Source organism: Chinchilla lanigera, unplaced genomic scaffold (genome assembly GCF_000276665.1).
Source record: "Chinchilla lanigera isolate Chin_1 unplaced genomic scaffold, ChiLan1.0 scaffold00007, whole genome shotgun sequence".
Taxonomy (NCBI): domain Eukaryota; kingdom Metazoa; phylum Chordata; class Mammalia; order Rodentia; family Chinchillidae; genus Chinchilla; species Chinchilla lanigera.
Genome location: NW_004955408.1, coordinates 28,924,941 through 28,939,643, shown reverse-complemented (window position 1 = coordinate 28,939,643; position 14,703 = coordinate 28,924,941).

The following is a 14,703-nucleotide window of genomic DNA, read 5'->3' as shown; positions in this document are numbered from 1 at the left end:
ATGATGACACATGTCTATGGATATACTAAAAACTGTTGAATTGTGTACTTTAAGTGGGCAAATTATATGGTATGTGGATTACATCTCAAAGCTCTTGAAAAAAAATTTTTTAAAAAAAGCAACTCTTTATAATCTTTACAGTTTGCCTCCCGAGCACATTCTGGTCTGTATACTCCTAGATATGAAAGCCTAGTCCCCATCAGGCCAATGCACCCTTTCTCACTTCCTCCTACCGCACCCATGCCTGAGGGCTGGAACCCAGTGCCGTTCTGAGGCAGGGGCCTGAGCAAGGACCTTCAGCCACGGACCTCGCAGTTTAGTCTGCTGTGTTCAGTGGACCCTCCTGGTCACTGAGCTGTCACCAGGAAGCCAGGACCCTGGAGGACCCCTCTTAACCATGACCTGCACATCCATGCAATGTTGACACCACTCAGAGTTGGGCTTTGCCTTCTTCCCACTGCCCTGGCCCTAGCTACCTGCCAGCCAAATAGTGTCCTCTGATTCTTACCCACCCTCCAGCCCGTGCCTGTGGCCCATGGTCACGGCCAGAATCATGCTTCTTTGTTCTCTGCCTGTGTCACTGGAATCCCCCTGCCACATAGCTGGTGGGGTTATAGCTTGAGCTCCAGGGCCACTCCACAGATGAGATCTCTTGCATCCTGCTCTGCTCTGACACCCCGACCAACCAGGCCTTTGCTACTCTGCTGTCCACATCCTGCCCAAGACAACCCCAAGAAAGAACCTTCCTGTATTTCTACAAGCAATCACCTGAGTGGCAGGTGGTGCCTGAAGGTAGCTAGCGAGAGCAGCACAGCGGGAGGCACTTTGCACTGCGATTGAGCAGCGTCTCATCCAGCTGAAAATGTGTGTAAACACACACACACACACACACACACACACACAGCTCCAGTAAGTTCATTGCTCACCCGCTCTCAAGAAAAGCTTATCCTGTACCTGGGAAGAGGACAAGGATATTCCCTGCAGTGTCACTTGTAATCGTGAAAAGCTAGGAGTGGTTCAAGTGTGCCTTGAGGGGACACGGACAGTCAGTCAGGAGGACCATGTGACAGTTCCAGGAATGATCAAGACACACATGTGTCTACACCGAGCTCTAAAACATATTGAGTGAGAAGACATGAGTTGAATGACACAGAACAATACCTTTTAATAAAGGGGCAGGGGTCACCCACAAAAGAGCACCATCACTTTAAAGGTGTCTTTATGTTTGCAAAATCAAGAGGAAAAGAAGCTCTGAATGTAGTTAGCCCTGGGGAAGGGTAGAGAGGCTGGGCCCCTAGTCACAGGGGCTTTTACCTAGGATGCTCTAACTTTTTCAAAAGGAGAACAGATCCTTGTATGACATGTGTAATTTATCATAGCGGCAGAAAGACAAAGACTTCCAACAGCTGGGCCACATGCCCCTTGTTGCTGTCTCTTTCAAGGACCCGCCTGCTCCCCTTCCCCCTCCACCCAGCCTCCCTCCCCTACCCCTAGGCCTCCCTCGTCCCTGACTCTCCACAGACCGAGAGCTGGAGGCTGTTAGATCTTCCATTTAAACGCCTCATCCTTGCCTGCACCAGGGAGCTTCCTATTCCCTTTCAGATGTAACTGTCTGTCACCAATAATAGTCTTTTTCGATTTCATTTCCTTCGGCTCCTGCCAGCCACTCTGCGAGCCTCCTTCCTATCCCTGCTGCACCCCCCAATCCCAAGTCAAGGGAAAAAAATACATTTTTGCCTTTACTATGATGTATGCGATCCCATAAAATAGTGAAACAGATATGAAAGGTTGAGAGAAGGTAGATAAATGGCTCCTATTATTCTACCAATCAAATGAAATACCTCTCCACATCCTCATTTGAATGATAATAAAACTCGGAGAGGCTGCTGGTTCGCTGTTGTCATCGCTGGCAGCAGCTCCAGCCGGCAGAGCCACAGGCCAAGGTAACCTTGGGGTGTCCTCTGCAGGGGCCTGCCTTCCCCCTCCATCCCACCCAGCCTCCTACAGTCTGCCTGTCCCCAGGGGCTCCCACTCTTCACACCTCCATTCTCCTTTTCCTACCCCTGCCAGCCACCTCTGGCTCGGCAGGAGACAGGCACCTGTTTGCTCAGTCCCTAGCTCCCTCTAAGGTCTATAAGACGGGTTCAAAAAGCAAAGACCCTCCAAGAACATTCTCCTCTCTGCTCAGCCTTCCCAGCCCTGACTTCCTGGAAAAGGCCTCCACAGCCCCCCTGTGTAGGCAGATCACCTGTCCTGGGGGTCCCCATGTCTCTTGTCCCATGCCTCAGCTAAGAAAAGATCAGAAAGCAAGGGTGCTGAGATACAGAGCCCCCCAAAAGGCCAACAGGTGCTGAGACTTTTGGCCCACAGGGAGGGGAACGTGAATTCTGCGTGCACAGTAACTGGCTGCAAGCAACAGAAAGCCTCCAGAGGCAGCAGGAGCTTATGGGGAGGCTAGCTGAGCTGAGGGCAGGTTGGAAATCCTAATCTAGGGAGAGGGAGGAGCAAGGGCAAGTTGGACCTTGAACAGCCACTTCTCAGTCCTTGTGTAGCCCCTGCTCAGGGCTCGAGGCCCCAACACAGATACGGGCCAGCAACCAAGTCCTAGGATGGGATCTTCCCCTGGACAGTAGAAGGCCTTGATGGGTACTCCCCACTAAAGTGTACATGACCAAGGAGAATGAGCCCCAAACGAGGCACTATTATTACCTCAGAGGGTGGAGTTGGGGGTGGACTTCAGGCAGCTGAAACCTAAGAAGCCAACAAGCCAGGTCACCTAGATATTATCATTTTGATTCTTGAGAGGGCCCAGCTTGCCCTCTAGAGGATTGCCTTGGGACCAGGGGGTACAGCCTCCCACTCCTTGCTCAGGCTTATAGCAAGTTTCAGAAATCTGTGGGGTCTGTGGAGGGATTGGAACTGCACATTTCACATCTAGGTTCCTCAAGCCATGTTGTGTGTGTCCATTAGGGAAGAGACTGTGGCTATTACCCATGTGGCATCCTGCAGGTCACTATATCTCTGGGCTCCATCTCCCTTTGTATAAAATGAGACCACTTCATCAGGCTATTAAAAGAATTAAACAAATACTACATTTATTTACCCATATGAAAATACTTAAACTGAAAATGAAAACATATGTGCACACAAAGATCTGTACACAAAAGTTCATAGCAGCTTTCTTCATAATCACTCAAAACTGGAAACAACTCAAATGCTCCATCAACTGGTGAATGAAGAAAGAAACGACAGCATATCCATAGAATGAAATGCAATGCAGTGCCAGGAACACACCGCTGAAACTCCCAACAATATGGACAAACCTCAAAAGCATTATGCTCAGTGACTCAAGCCAGACCCAAAAGAATACCTCAGTGTTATGGTTTGGGTGTGGACTGTCCCCCAAAGGCTCATGTGTTGAAGGCTTGGTCCCTGATGTAGCAATGTTCAGAGGCAGGGCTTTGGGAACGTGATTGCATCATGAAGGCTGTCAGTCCATCGGTGGATTAATCCATTGGCGAGTTTTCATTTAATTCATTCCTGGGAGGTGAAGCAAGCTTAGGCAGTGGGGCCTAGATGAAGAGCATGGGTCATGGGGGCATGATGCCGGGAGCTGTATCTTGTCCCTCCCCCTTTCTCTCTGGGTCTGCCCCTTCTCTCTCTGCTTTCTATCACCATAAGTTGAGCAGTTTCGTTCCACCCTGCACTCCCTACCATGATGTTCTGCCTCATCACAGGCCCTGAAGTAACAGAGCTCAGGGACCATAGACTGAAATCTCTGAAACCACGAACCAAAATAAACTTGTTCTCCTTGAAGTTGTCCTCATACATTTTGTTATAACCACAGAAAGCTGACTGATGTAATCTGTATGATTTTATTTTTTTATCTGTATGATTTTATACACAGTTGAGCCCCATTATTTGTGGTAATGTTCTAAGAAGTCCCCAACAACACTGAATTCGCTGATGCTGAACTGTGGCTCCTGGGGCAACACAGGGTTAGGTTCCTGTGAGTCTGTGCTCACACCCTTTTTCATCAATTGATCAATGCATAACTTTGTGTTCACTCTCTGTTTCAAAACACCTTCTTCAATACATATTATTGGTTGACTGGCATCAAATTCATGGCCAACAGCACCGATAACCAGCCTGCCTGAAAGAAGCTGACCTAATGCATGCATTTTCTCTATAAGGCACATCAGACTTTCTTGTGTTAGGAAACCAACCAGCACTTCACCCCCTATCTTTGGGGCCATTTTAAAGGGCAAAACCACCAACAAATAACAAAAATGCAGAAAACATGGCACTAAGTAGACTGTGGAAGACATTGGTTTAGTGTAAGAGCTGAATCAAGAAGACAGAGTGCTGCTTTGTTGGGCCTCAGCTAGACCCATGCTCAGCAGAGGAATACAATTTCTTACTGTTCTGCAAGTATCCAGAAGGACCATGAAAGCAAGAGTACAGAATGGGGGGGTTACAAATAAAGTATTGCCAGCAGACAGACTTACAAATATGAACTCTGAGCATGCTAAGGGTGCAGTTGTCCTACCATCTCCATGAAGTGTCGGTTCCAGATGCCCCACACACACATCCAAATCCAAGGGTGAGCAAGTCCCCCATGTAAAATAACCTGTGAATACCGTCCAGTGTCTTTCAAGTAATCTCTAGATGACTTATAATCCCTCACGCAAAGTGAGTACTATGTAAATAGTTGTTTTACTGTAGTTTAGGGAACAGTCTGTACATGTTCAGGACAGATGCAATGTTTTTTCAAACATTTTCTAGCTGTGATTGGCTGAATTCGAGGACGTGGAATCCATGGATGTGAAGGGCCGGCTGTGTATGAAACTCTAGAGGAAAAAAAACTAACTCGTGGTGACAGAAAGAAGCTCCATGGTTGTCTGGCAGATGGGAAGGAGAAGAGAGGAATGTGGAGAAACCACAGGGTACCTTCTTGGCGTTCTCCTGATTGTGGTGGTGGTTACACAGAGCAATAACTTTGCAAAATTCATGTACTTAAAATGGGTACGTTTTGTGGCCTGTCAATTGCACCTCGATTATGTTAACTGCACAAAATCTGGTACTTAAGACGATGCCTGATGCCTCCTTCCTCTTGCATCCTTGGGATCAGCCCCTTGGAAGGATCAGAACAGGACACAGGAAGAGTCAGGGATTACCTGCTGTGTCAATCAGGATTCTTTTGGTTGCGAATGACAAAAACTAAACTCTACTACCCTGGAAAATAAAAAAGCTCTGCCACTAGACACAGCTACAGCTAGGGCTCAAGTGGGGTCACCAGACCGTAGCTGGGCACCCTGTCCTGGCTCTGTGCTTTTAAAGTTCATCAGTGTAACTCAGGGTGCGTGGGCAGGAGGGTGGTCACCCACGGGTCTAGAATGTCAAGGAGCAGAGCACCCATGTCCCAGCAAAGAGCTCCAAGTGGCACCCTCTGCCCATCCCTCCATGGCCAAGGGATGGGACATGCCAATGATAGGCCTGGGTCCTGCACCTTCTGTCCTTGAACAACATGGCCTGGGCTGGGGAGGGTCCCATGGTGGAATAGCCAGGTGCTGCTGCCAGGAACAGGCAGAAACAGATGCCCAAGTCCCAGGGTACCATGAGCCAGGGCCACTTTTCCTGGGTGTGTCATAGGCACATGACGAACCTAAACCTGGCAAGGAATGGGTTGGAGGCAGGACTTAAACTCAGTATCTAGAACCCCAAAGGAAACAGCAGGATGTTCGGACTCTATAAATCCCAGGAAAAACAACACAAAGGCTTCCCAGGCTCCAAGCTTCTTAACCCTACAGCTCTCACTGGCTAGAAGGTTCCCAGCTCCTGCTCCCAATCTCTAGATTCCTTCTATTTCTTGCCTCAGAGATTTCACTGACCCAAACATCATGCCCTTAACTTTGGATCAACGCCAACTGTCCTAGTGACTTTCATCACTGGGACACTATACCTGACATCCATGACTTCAAAGAAGGAGAGGCTTATTTGGGCTCAGGGTGTTTAGCAGTTTCAGTTCGTATTTGGCTGGCTTCAAGGCAGAAAGAGCACAGTGGAAGGGTCTGGTGAAGGAAAGCTGCTCATGTCATGGAGGCCAGGAAGCAGAGAGAGAGGGAAGAGCCAGAAACAAGAATATTCTCTTCCAGGTCAAGCCCCCAGGGAGCCACTTGCAGCTAGGCCCCACCTTCTACTGGGACATTCAGCTACTAAACTCAGTGAATGAATTTACTAATGATTGAGTTGCCTTCCAATAAGAATTTTGGGGGCCATTCCAGATCTAAACTGTAACATCAATTACTGTGAAAACTAAGCATTTTCCTGCCATCCCAAGAGTACTCTCATTCCATTCTGGTCTTAGGGAAAATACGTCTATCTTTTTAGCACATCCATGATCAATGGAACCTTCCGAGGACCAGTGAAGTTTCTCAGATTTTACTATTAAAGTGTCAGTTCCCTTAAGAATTCCCTTTACAGGGCCAGGGATATAGCTCAGCAGCACAGTGCCTGCCTGGCAAATGTGAGGTCATGAGTTCAATTCCCAGTACAGAAAAAAAAAAAAAAAAGAATTCTCTTTACAGATAAACTGAATTTATTTAATAAATATTTCTAAGTGTCTACTTAGTTGAAAACAAGAGGAAAGCGGTTGTTTTTGTCCAGTTTTTCACTTTCTAACTGTTATGCTTCTTATCTATTTTCTTATGTTACTGCATTGACCAGGACTCCAATACAATGCTGGCTGTACTGCTGAGAGTCAGCATCCTTATCCCATTCCTGCTACTCACATTCAACATTAAAAATGAAATTTGTTCTACATGTCTGATTGATGCTTTTAAAAGAAATTCCCTTTTATTTCTGGTTGCTAAGAAATTATGACTTTTTCAAATCATAAAATGATGTTAAAATTTAACAAATGCTTTTCCTAGGTCATATTTTGCTGGGATCTGCAATTCAAAATCTATACACTCATCCAGGACTCCCATGAATATCAAAATCCACAGTTGTTTAAATCTTTCACATAAAATGACATAATATTTGTGTAGGCCATACAGAATCCTCTCATATACAGTAAGTCCCAACTTATGAATGAGTTCCCTTCTGGGAGAACATGCCTAAGTCGGTTCACTTGTAAGTCCAACAAAGTGAGTCTTACACACCTAAGACAGAAATATACAATATGTATTGCTTTGTACTTCCTAGCAGTCCCCTCCACGTCATCACTGTTTTTCCTCTTCATTCCGGACATCTTGGGCTCTGATTGAGCACACAGCAGCACAACTGTGACAATATCTGGCAGACACATGAGCTACTTCTACGTTGCTCGCATCTACAAATGTTCATAATGCAAGGTCTGTTCGTATCTGTGAAAGTTCGCAACTTGAATACTATGTAAATAGTCGTTATACTGCATTGTTTAGAGGACAATGACAAGGAGACAGACTATACATATTCAGTACAAACACAACCTTTTCTTTTTTAAGAGACATGATCTCACTATGTCGCCCAGGCTGGTCTCAAACTCCTGGGTTCAATCCTCCTGCCTCAGCCTTCTAAGAAGCTAGGACTATAGATGTGTACCACTGTTGTTGGATCAAATATTTCTGATCTACAATTTTTGAATCAGTGGAAATGGAAGTCCCAGACACAGAGGGCAAGTGTACTTCTTTTCTCCAGGAGAGGGATGCAGAAGCCTAGAGAAGGGCAAGGGGGGTCAGGGACAGCAGGAAAAGCAAGGAACATTGGAACATGGAGACCGAGTGGGTCGGTGGGGGATGGCAGTGTAGGTTGAGGGAACAGCTGAGGAGGGGACTGATCTGTCGTCCTTTCTTTGAGACTCCCCTGGTGCAGACCCCCACTCAGGGTGGGTCTGGGCTGTGCCTGAACCTCACAGGCACCAAAACAGCCGCATCCAACTTGGGTATTCAACAGCGAAGTCAGCACATATGGCAAAAATCAAGAGAACAGTCAAGATTACCCTTGAAAATTGCTTAAATTGCCCATAAAAAACATACGTGGGTTTTATGTCTAAAACCCTGAATGGATTCTAGAATGCTCCTGCTTGCCTGCCAGGCTGACGCCATCCTGCTTGGGTATTAAGCTTTGCTGTGCCATTTTAACACTCAGGAATAGATCTCCCGGTCACCGGGAGGGTTATCTGAGTTGGGTTCACAAGCCAAGCCAGAGGTCAGCCCATGCAGGCCACTGCGCCAGCACAGGGCGAGAGGCCTGCTCCCACGAAGGCTGCTTTGCATCATTAAGTTCTGGCCGAGGCCCACCCAGCACCCTGACAGCCTCCTCTCCCCCATTCGCGGGCCTGGTGCCCAGAGAGTGACGAGCGTCTTCCCAAGCCTGGGTCCTCTGGCTTCCCTGCATCCTGGGGTCCTAGGGTCTTGGGCCCCAACTGACCAAGGCAGGACCTTTCTCCGCCTCTGTTTGGCCCATACCACCTCAGGAAAGGGGTCCTGCCCATGACGACCTCTCAGAACTGGCAACTGGGCTTTTGGCCTTGACTAGGTCTCTCCTTGCTTTATTTCCACCAATTTCTCAGTTTATTCTTCCTCACGGGCCATGCTCCAGGCACTGTGGCCCCAAGCTCATTCCCACCTCAGGACCTTTGCACTCCCTGTCCCATGTCTGGAATGCTTTGCTTCCCTACTACTTAGGTCTCCTACCCTGTAGCCTCCTCAGAGACATCTCCCAGACCCCTTCTTAAATAGCACCTCTGTTCACCCGCCCCCATCACATAACGCTGTTTATTTCTTCTGAGCACTTATCCACCTCCTGCCACCCACAGAATATATTATTGAATATCTTAACTACAAATAAGTGAGTGCCTTGTACCCATCCAGTGCCTAGCGCAGTTCCTGGCACTCCGTAAGTGCTTAACACATATTTGTTGATTGACTGAACAATGTGAACCTGTCTGGCTCAGAGTCTGCCCCGTGGCTGCTCCATGCAACTTCAGAGTGTTCCTCCTGGCCCCTCCCACCCGTGACTCACCTGGGACACTGCCAGCCCTGGCACCCCAGTGCTCACAGCCTCTCCTGTGCCCTTCTGAAACTTGAGTCCCACCTCCGAGACTGCACCCTGCACCCAGAACCTGCTCCCACCCCAGTGGAAGCTGAATTCCAGAGCCACTGCCCACCTGTCTGGTGGTTCTGCCCCAGGGCTGGAGTTGGGGGTGGGATGCCACCCCAAGGGGGCAGGGGCAGAGGCAGCTTCAGATGCTTGAATCCCAGACCTGCTTAATGCCTCTTCTCCCTGTGCAGCCAGCCTCCGAGTGATCACCACCCTCCCCCACTCCTCCGCGGCACTTCCCGCCCCATTCATCCCTATTAGCTGCTGTCCACACCGGGCCAGAGGGAGATCAATTACCAGAGCTAACCACTGAACCGTGCTAATGAGGATGTACGCTCAGGCTGGTGGCAGGGCAGGTGGGAGGGGCAGGGAGGGCAAGGGGGCGGAGAGGGCGCTCGGTGGGGAGCACCTCACTGAGGCTAAGGGGCAGGCTCCTGCTGGAAGATTCCCTCTGCAGGTGAGGCGATCTCCCTTCTCTCCCTGGAACTACATTTTTGCTCCAGTGTGCAGAAACAAGCAGAAATGGCCTGCATGGGGTGTCAGGGACTCAGGAGAAGGGTGACAGCTGCTGAAAGGAAGGGCCAACCCGGAAGCCCCTCATCTCTCATTCCCTGAGGCTTCACTGAGGCCCTTCTGTCTGCCAGCCATGCCCTCCCTGCATCTACAGCACACGCGGCAGATCTGCAACACTCCTGATACCCCTCCCTCACCCCAGTCAGAAAACCACTGCAGGCCTCAGCCACTCTCTGCCCTTTACTGTGCTCTGGGTAATTCCAGCGACAACTGATCACACTGATCTGTATGAAGAGACCCTCGACCTCTCCCATAAGAGCCAAGCAAAGGAAAACCACAAGGAGAGATGTTTGTCTCCTATCAGATTGGCACAGATGGAAACTGCGGCTAAAGGCCGTAAGTGGGAGGGGAAAGTGCCACCTTACGTTATTTGAAAGACTGTAAATGGGTATGACCTCTTCAGAGGGCAATCTGGCAATAGCCATGTAAATTTAAAATGCACATGCCCTTTAACCCAGCAATTCATCTCCAAGCATTTACCCTACGGAGATACAAGTGTCCAAAGATAAGAGAACAAGGATGATCAGTGCCTGGAAACAGTCTACAAGTCAATCCAGGGGGGCTGAATAAGCAATCACACCACGTCCACAGGATGGAGCTTCCTTACCTGTAGAGTGGAACAAGCAGAGCACTTGTCTCTTTGAGTTGTGACCAGGAGTAGGTCAGTTAATATAAACAAAGTGCTCCAAGGAGCATCCCCCATATAGAGTGCAAGTCTGCGTTATCGTATCAGCTTGCTCTTGCTGGAAAGAACTGGGTGATCTATACATAGTGATGTGTAATTATCTCACAGAAATGCTGGTCAGTGCAAAACGCTGTGGATTGGCTTCTGGCTCGCTTTGTTTCTTGAGATCTGCTTTCTAATGCACAGGCCATCTCTGGAAAGACACAGGCTGGACTGGTGGCAGGGGCTGCCCTCAGAGAAGTGGAGACGACTTGGGGTCAGAGAAGCCTTCGCACCTATCTTCCCATGCAGTGTGCAGGTTTTAACCACCAGCCTGTGTAGCTTCTATGTGAACAAATGAATCACTTTCAGAGACAGGTGGTGTGCGTGTCTGTCTTGCACCAGAATGTGAAGCCCCTGGGGACAGGGACGGTGTTGGAGTCAGGACTGAATTCCCCGTGCCCAGCATGACCTGGCAGGCTGAGGTTCTTGCACATGTTGGAGGATGGCTGAGCCAGCTAGAATTCCATGTAGAATCCTGCAGGGAGCCCCTGCTTCAGGGAACATGCTGGTGTGGCCTGGGAAAGGGCTGGCCTCAAGGAAACAGCTCTCAAGAGCAGGAAGCAGACATAGAAAGCATATTCCCACAGAGCACACCCAGAAGGCAGGACAGGATGTACAGGTGTATCCAGGGCCCTGAGCACCCACGGCACCCTCAGTCAAGGGCTGGATGGACACTTGGGCCACCACACGGCTTTCTATGCAGGGCACTGACATCCTCATCTCTCCATACAACTGCAAAGGGAACCAGGGAGGCATTACCATGGATTGGCCAGGGGGCTAACTGTGTGTCCTGCACACATCTGATGGGTTGAGTTAAGGTTCCCAGGTCTGGAAATGCTGCACATTGAGCCAATGGCAGGCTGACAAGCAGAAATGAGAACCTAGGTCCAAGCAAAGGAGTGCTGTCTGTCTTACCTGAAGAGTAAGACATTATCATTATGTTAGTTAAATAAGCCATGTAAAGAAAGGCGAATATTGCACACTCACACATGTAGAATCTAAAAAAGTTGACTTCATAGCAGTTGAGAGTAGAACAGTGGTTGCCAGAGGCTAAGGACATGGAGTTCAGGGGAGTCGGGGACAGCTGATCCCAGGTACTAAGTTACAGTTAGATAGGAGCAGGAAGTTCGACCCAATAGCACACTAGGGGTAACAATGGGTAGTGATAATGTAATATACACTGCAAAAAGCTAAAAGCAGCTTGAACAGTTTCACCATGCAGAAATGACAAATGTTTGAGCAAATAAACACGTTTAACCCGATTTAAGCCTAATGCAATGTATACATGCATTGAAACATCACATGGTATTAATATGTGCACTTTGTATGTTCTGATTTATTAGTTAAAAATGACTTCAGGTCAGGCATGGCGGTACACGCCTATAGTGCCAGCAGTCTGGGAGGCAGAGGCAGGGGGATCACAAGTTTGAGCCCATTCTGGACCACTTAGTGGGACCCTATCCCAAAATTTAAAAAAAAAAAAAATTTTTTTTTTAAAGGCTAGGAATATACAAAGACCTTGAGTTCAACACCACTGTTATGGTTGATACACTGTGTCAACCTCGGGAGTCTAGACATTTGGCTAAGTAACTCAGCATTTCTACATCCTGGGGTGAACAGGACAAGCCCTTACCCTCCTGGGATGTTGTTCACTGGGTCAACGTGAGAAGTTTAGAAGGTTGACTCTGTGATTCAGAGGGAGCCGGGGTGCTTACTTTGTATTCATCCTGAGCCTGTGCAAGAGGAGGGCATGGAGATGATGTGAGTACCACACCTGCCCTGGGGTGGATAGTTTGCATAAGTAAGGGAATCCCGCCATTCCTCCTTTTGCTCTTGTTGCCTTTGCTGTCTTCTGCAGCCATGAACTGTTTGCCCTCTGCCATGTGCCACCCTGCCTTGGAGCCAGCCATATGGACTGAAATCTCCACAGACTGTGAGCTAAATAAACCTTTCCTTCCTTAATTTTGGGTGTTGGGTATTTTGTCTCAGCAACTAGAGAAAAGTAACCAAGACAACCACAATCAATCAATAAAATTTTAAAAATGTAAAGGAGGATGTGTTTAGTTTATACGCAAGTTAATGTGTCACTTTACATAAGGCCCTTGAGCATCCGTGAATTTCATGTCCACCGGGGCCCTGCAACCCTCTCTCCATGACGCTGAGGGACAAGGGTGCAGCTTATGCTGGAGGAGGCCGAATGGGACAAAAGGGCACCGTAGAGAGCTTTTACTTTTATCCGTTTTTTAAGGATAGAATGGGCTCCTATTTTTTGTGCGCTATCAAAAATATCTTTTTTTTTCTTTTTTTTTTTTTTTTTTTTGGTTTTGGTTTTGGTTTTTCTCCGGTACTGGGAACCGAACTCACGACCTTGCGCTTGCCAGGCAGGCGCTTTTGCCGCTGAGCTAAATCCCCAGCCCCTATCAAAAATATCTTAAAAGGCCATTGCTCCATTTGGTTTCCTCAATGAGGCCCATTCTAACCACCCTGCCCCCTCAGTGCCCTTACCTGGCGCTAACATTTCCAGGGCACACAACACCCAGGCACAGGTCCCCACTATGATGGCACTGTGCTCGAGCCCCTCCTTCCTAGTGACCAGCAAACTCCAGCCCGAGGTGAGTCCAACTCACAGCCTGTTTCAGTCCAGCTCCAGAGCTAATTTTCTGTTTTTTTAATGGTAGAAAATCAAAAGAAGGATGACAGCTTATGGCATCTGAAAATTATGTGAAATTCAAATTTCAGCGTATGGAAATAAAACATTACAGCAGCACATGCCTCTTTGTTGAGGTCTTGTCTGCCATGAGGGCAGAAACCGAGCAGCTATAGGACTTGAAAATCTAGCACACTAACTGGCCCCTTGCAGGTGAAGCGCGCAGACCCCTGATCGGGACGGCTCTGTGGGGCACCTGGCGGATCTTTGTTTTGTTCTTTTGCATCCCAAGTGCCTACAACAAGGCCCAGAACACACGGTGCTTAGTAAATGGAGGAGTGTGCTCCAGCATCCTAAAGAAAGTGACACCATCCATCACACACACACTTCTCGAAGTTCTGCTGGCAAGCGCTGTGCCCACCAGCCCAGGCAGACTCGTGTCTCTCTGTCCACCATTAAAGGCATACACGGGCGTGCAGTGCGGTTCCCTCCGAGGCCTTAGAGAAGACAGAGCAGATAAGGCCTGAATTTGGCACCAACAGCATTCCCAGGTTTCTGGAATACTGGCCTGCCCTTGCTTCACCACAGGACCGGTCCCATGGCGGCCCCTCATCTGCTGCCAATCTTGCCCTCTGCTGACCAGAGTATGAGGCATGGGCTGCACTCTGGTACCCTCTAGTGCTCACCCACCTCAGCCTCCTAGGACATCAGTCAGCTCTTCAGACCACTCTCAACCTAGCTTTCTCAGTCCCTTCTCGTCCCCTCCTCTGGCTCCGTGTCTGGGGTATCCTGGAGTCAGAGATGTCCTCCCATCGAGCTGGTGGGGGAGCTGCTGGTAGCTTCTCCTGTGTGTAGTTAGATTAGGTAGGTCCAGGGCTCCTGGAGGACTAAGCTGGCAGATGCCCTCCACCCTCCCTATCACTACCAACCAGTGTGCACGCTGTCCTGACACGGGGTGGATGATCTGGGTCCCCGCGGACCAGGGCCTCAACTAAAGGGATGCATGGAGTCAGCTTATAGCTCCCTTTGTACCTGGAAAGGTTGCATTTGTGGGCAGGGGCCCCATGGTACAGAGAACTGTGCCGTGTCCTCTGCGGGAAACAAAGCTGCTACCAAGCCCCAAACCTCACCTAGCACGACCACCATGTGCTCAGCATGTACCCACTGCACCCCAGCAACTCTTGCCTTCTGCCTCTGCCAAGAAACGGGGTCAGGGAGGGCAGGGGCAGGTCAGAGCTGCCTCCGGCTCCCAGCCTTTGGCCAGGGCTGACCTGAGTGGACGACAGCGCGCTGAGGAGGGACAGAGAGGAAAGGAGGGATTAACAACAGATGGACAGGTGGGTGGGCGTAACAGATGCCCTGAGCTTTGGAGCACTCTGGGCCCCAAACAAGGTCACCACTCCTACCCATCATTCCCGCCCACCTGCCCGGTCTCGTTTCCAAACACCCTGCTCCATCACTCCCTCCACCTGCTCCCTCTGCCCCTCACCCACTCCCCTTTCTCCAGCCACCCTGGGCGTCCTCATACCAAAGCGCAGTGGCCTTGGGGACTCTGCAGAAGCTGAAGGCAAAACCTAGAACACTTTCCCCAGAGTGTCAGAGACGCTGACCCTTCCAGGCCCCCAAACTCACGTTCTGCAAAGCACTTGCTCGCTGTCTCCCCCGTGCGAAT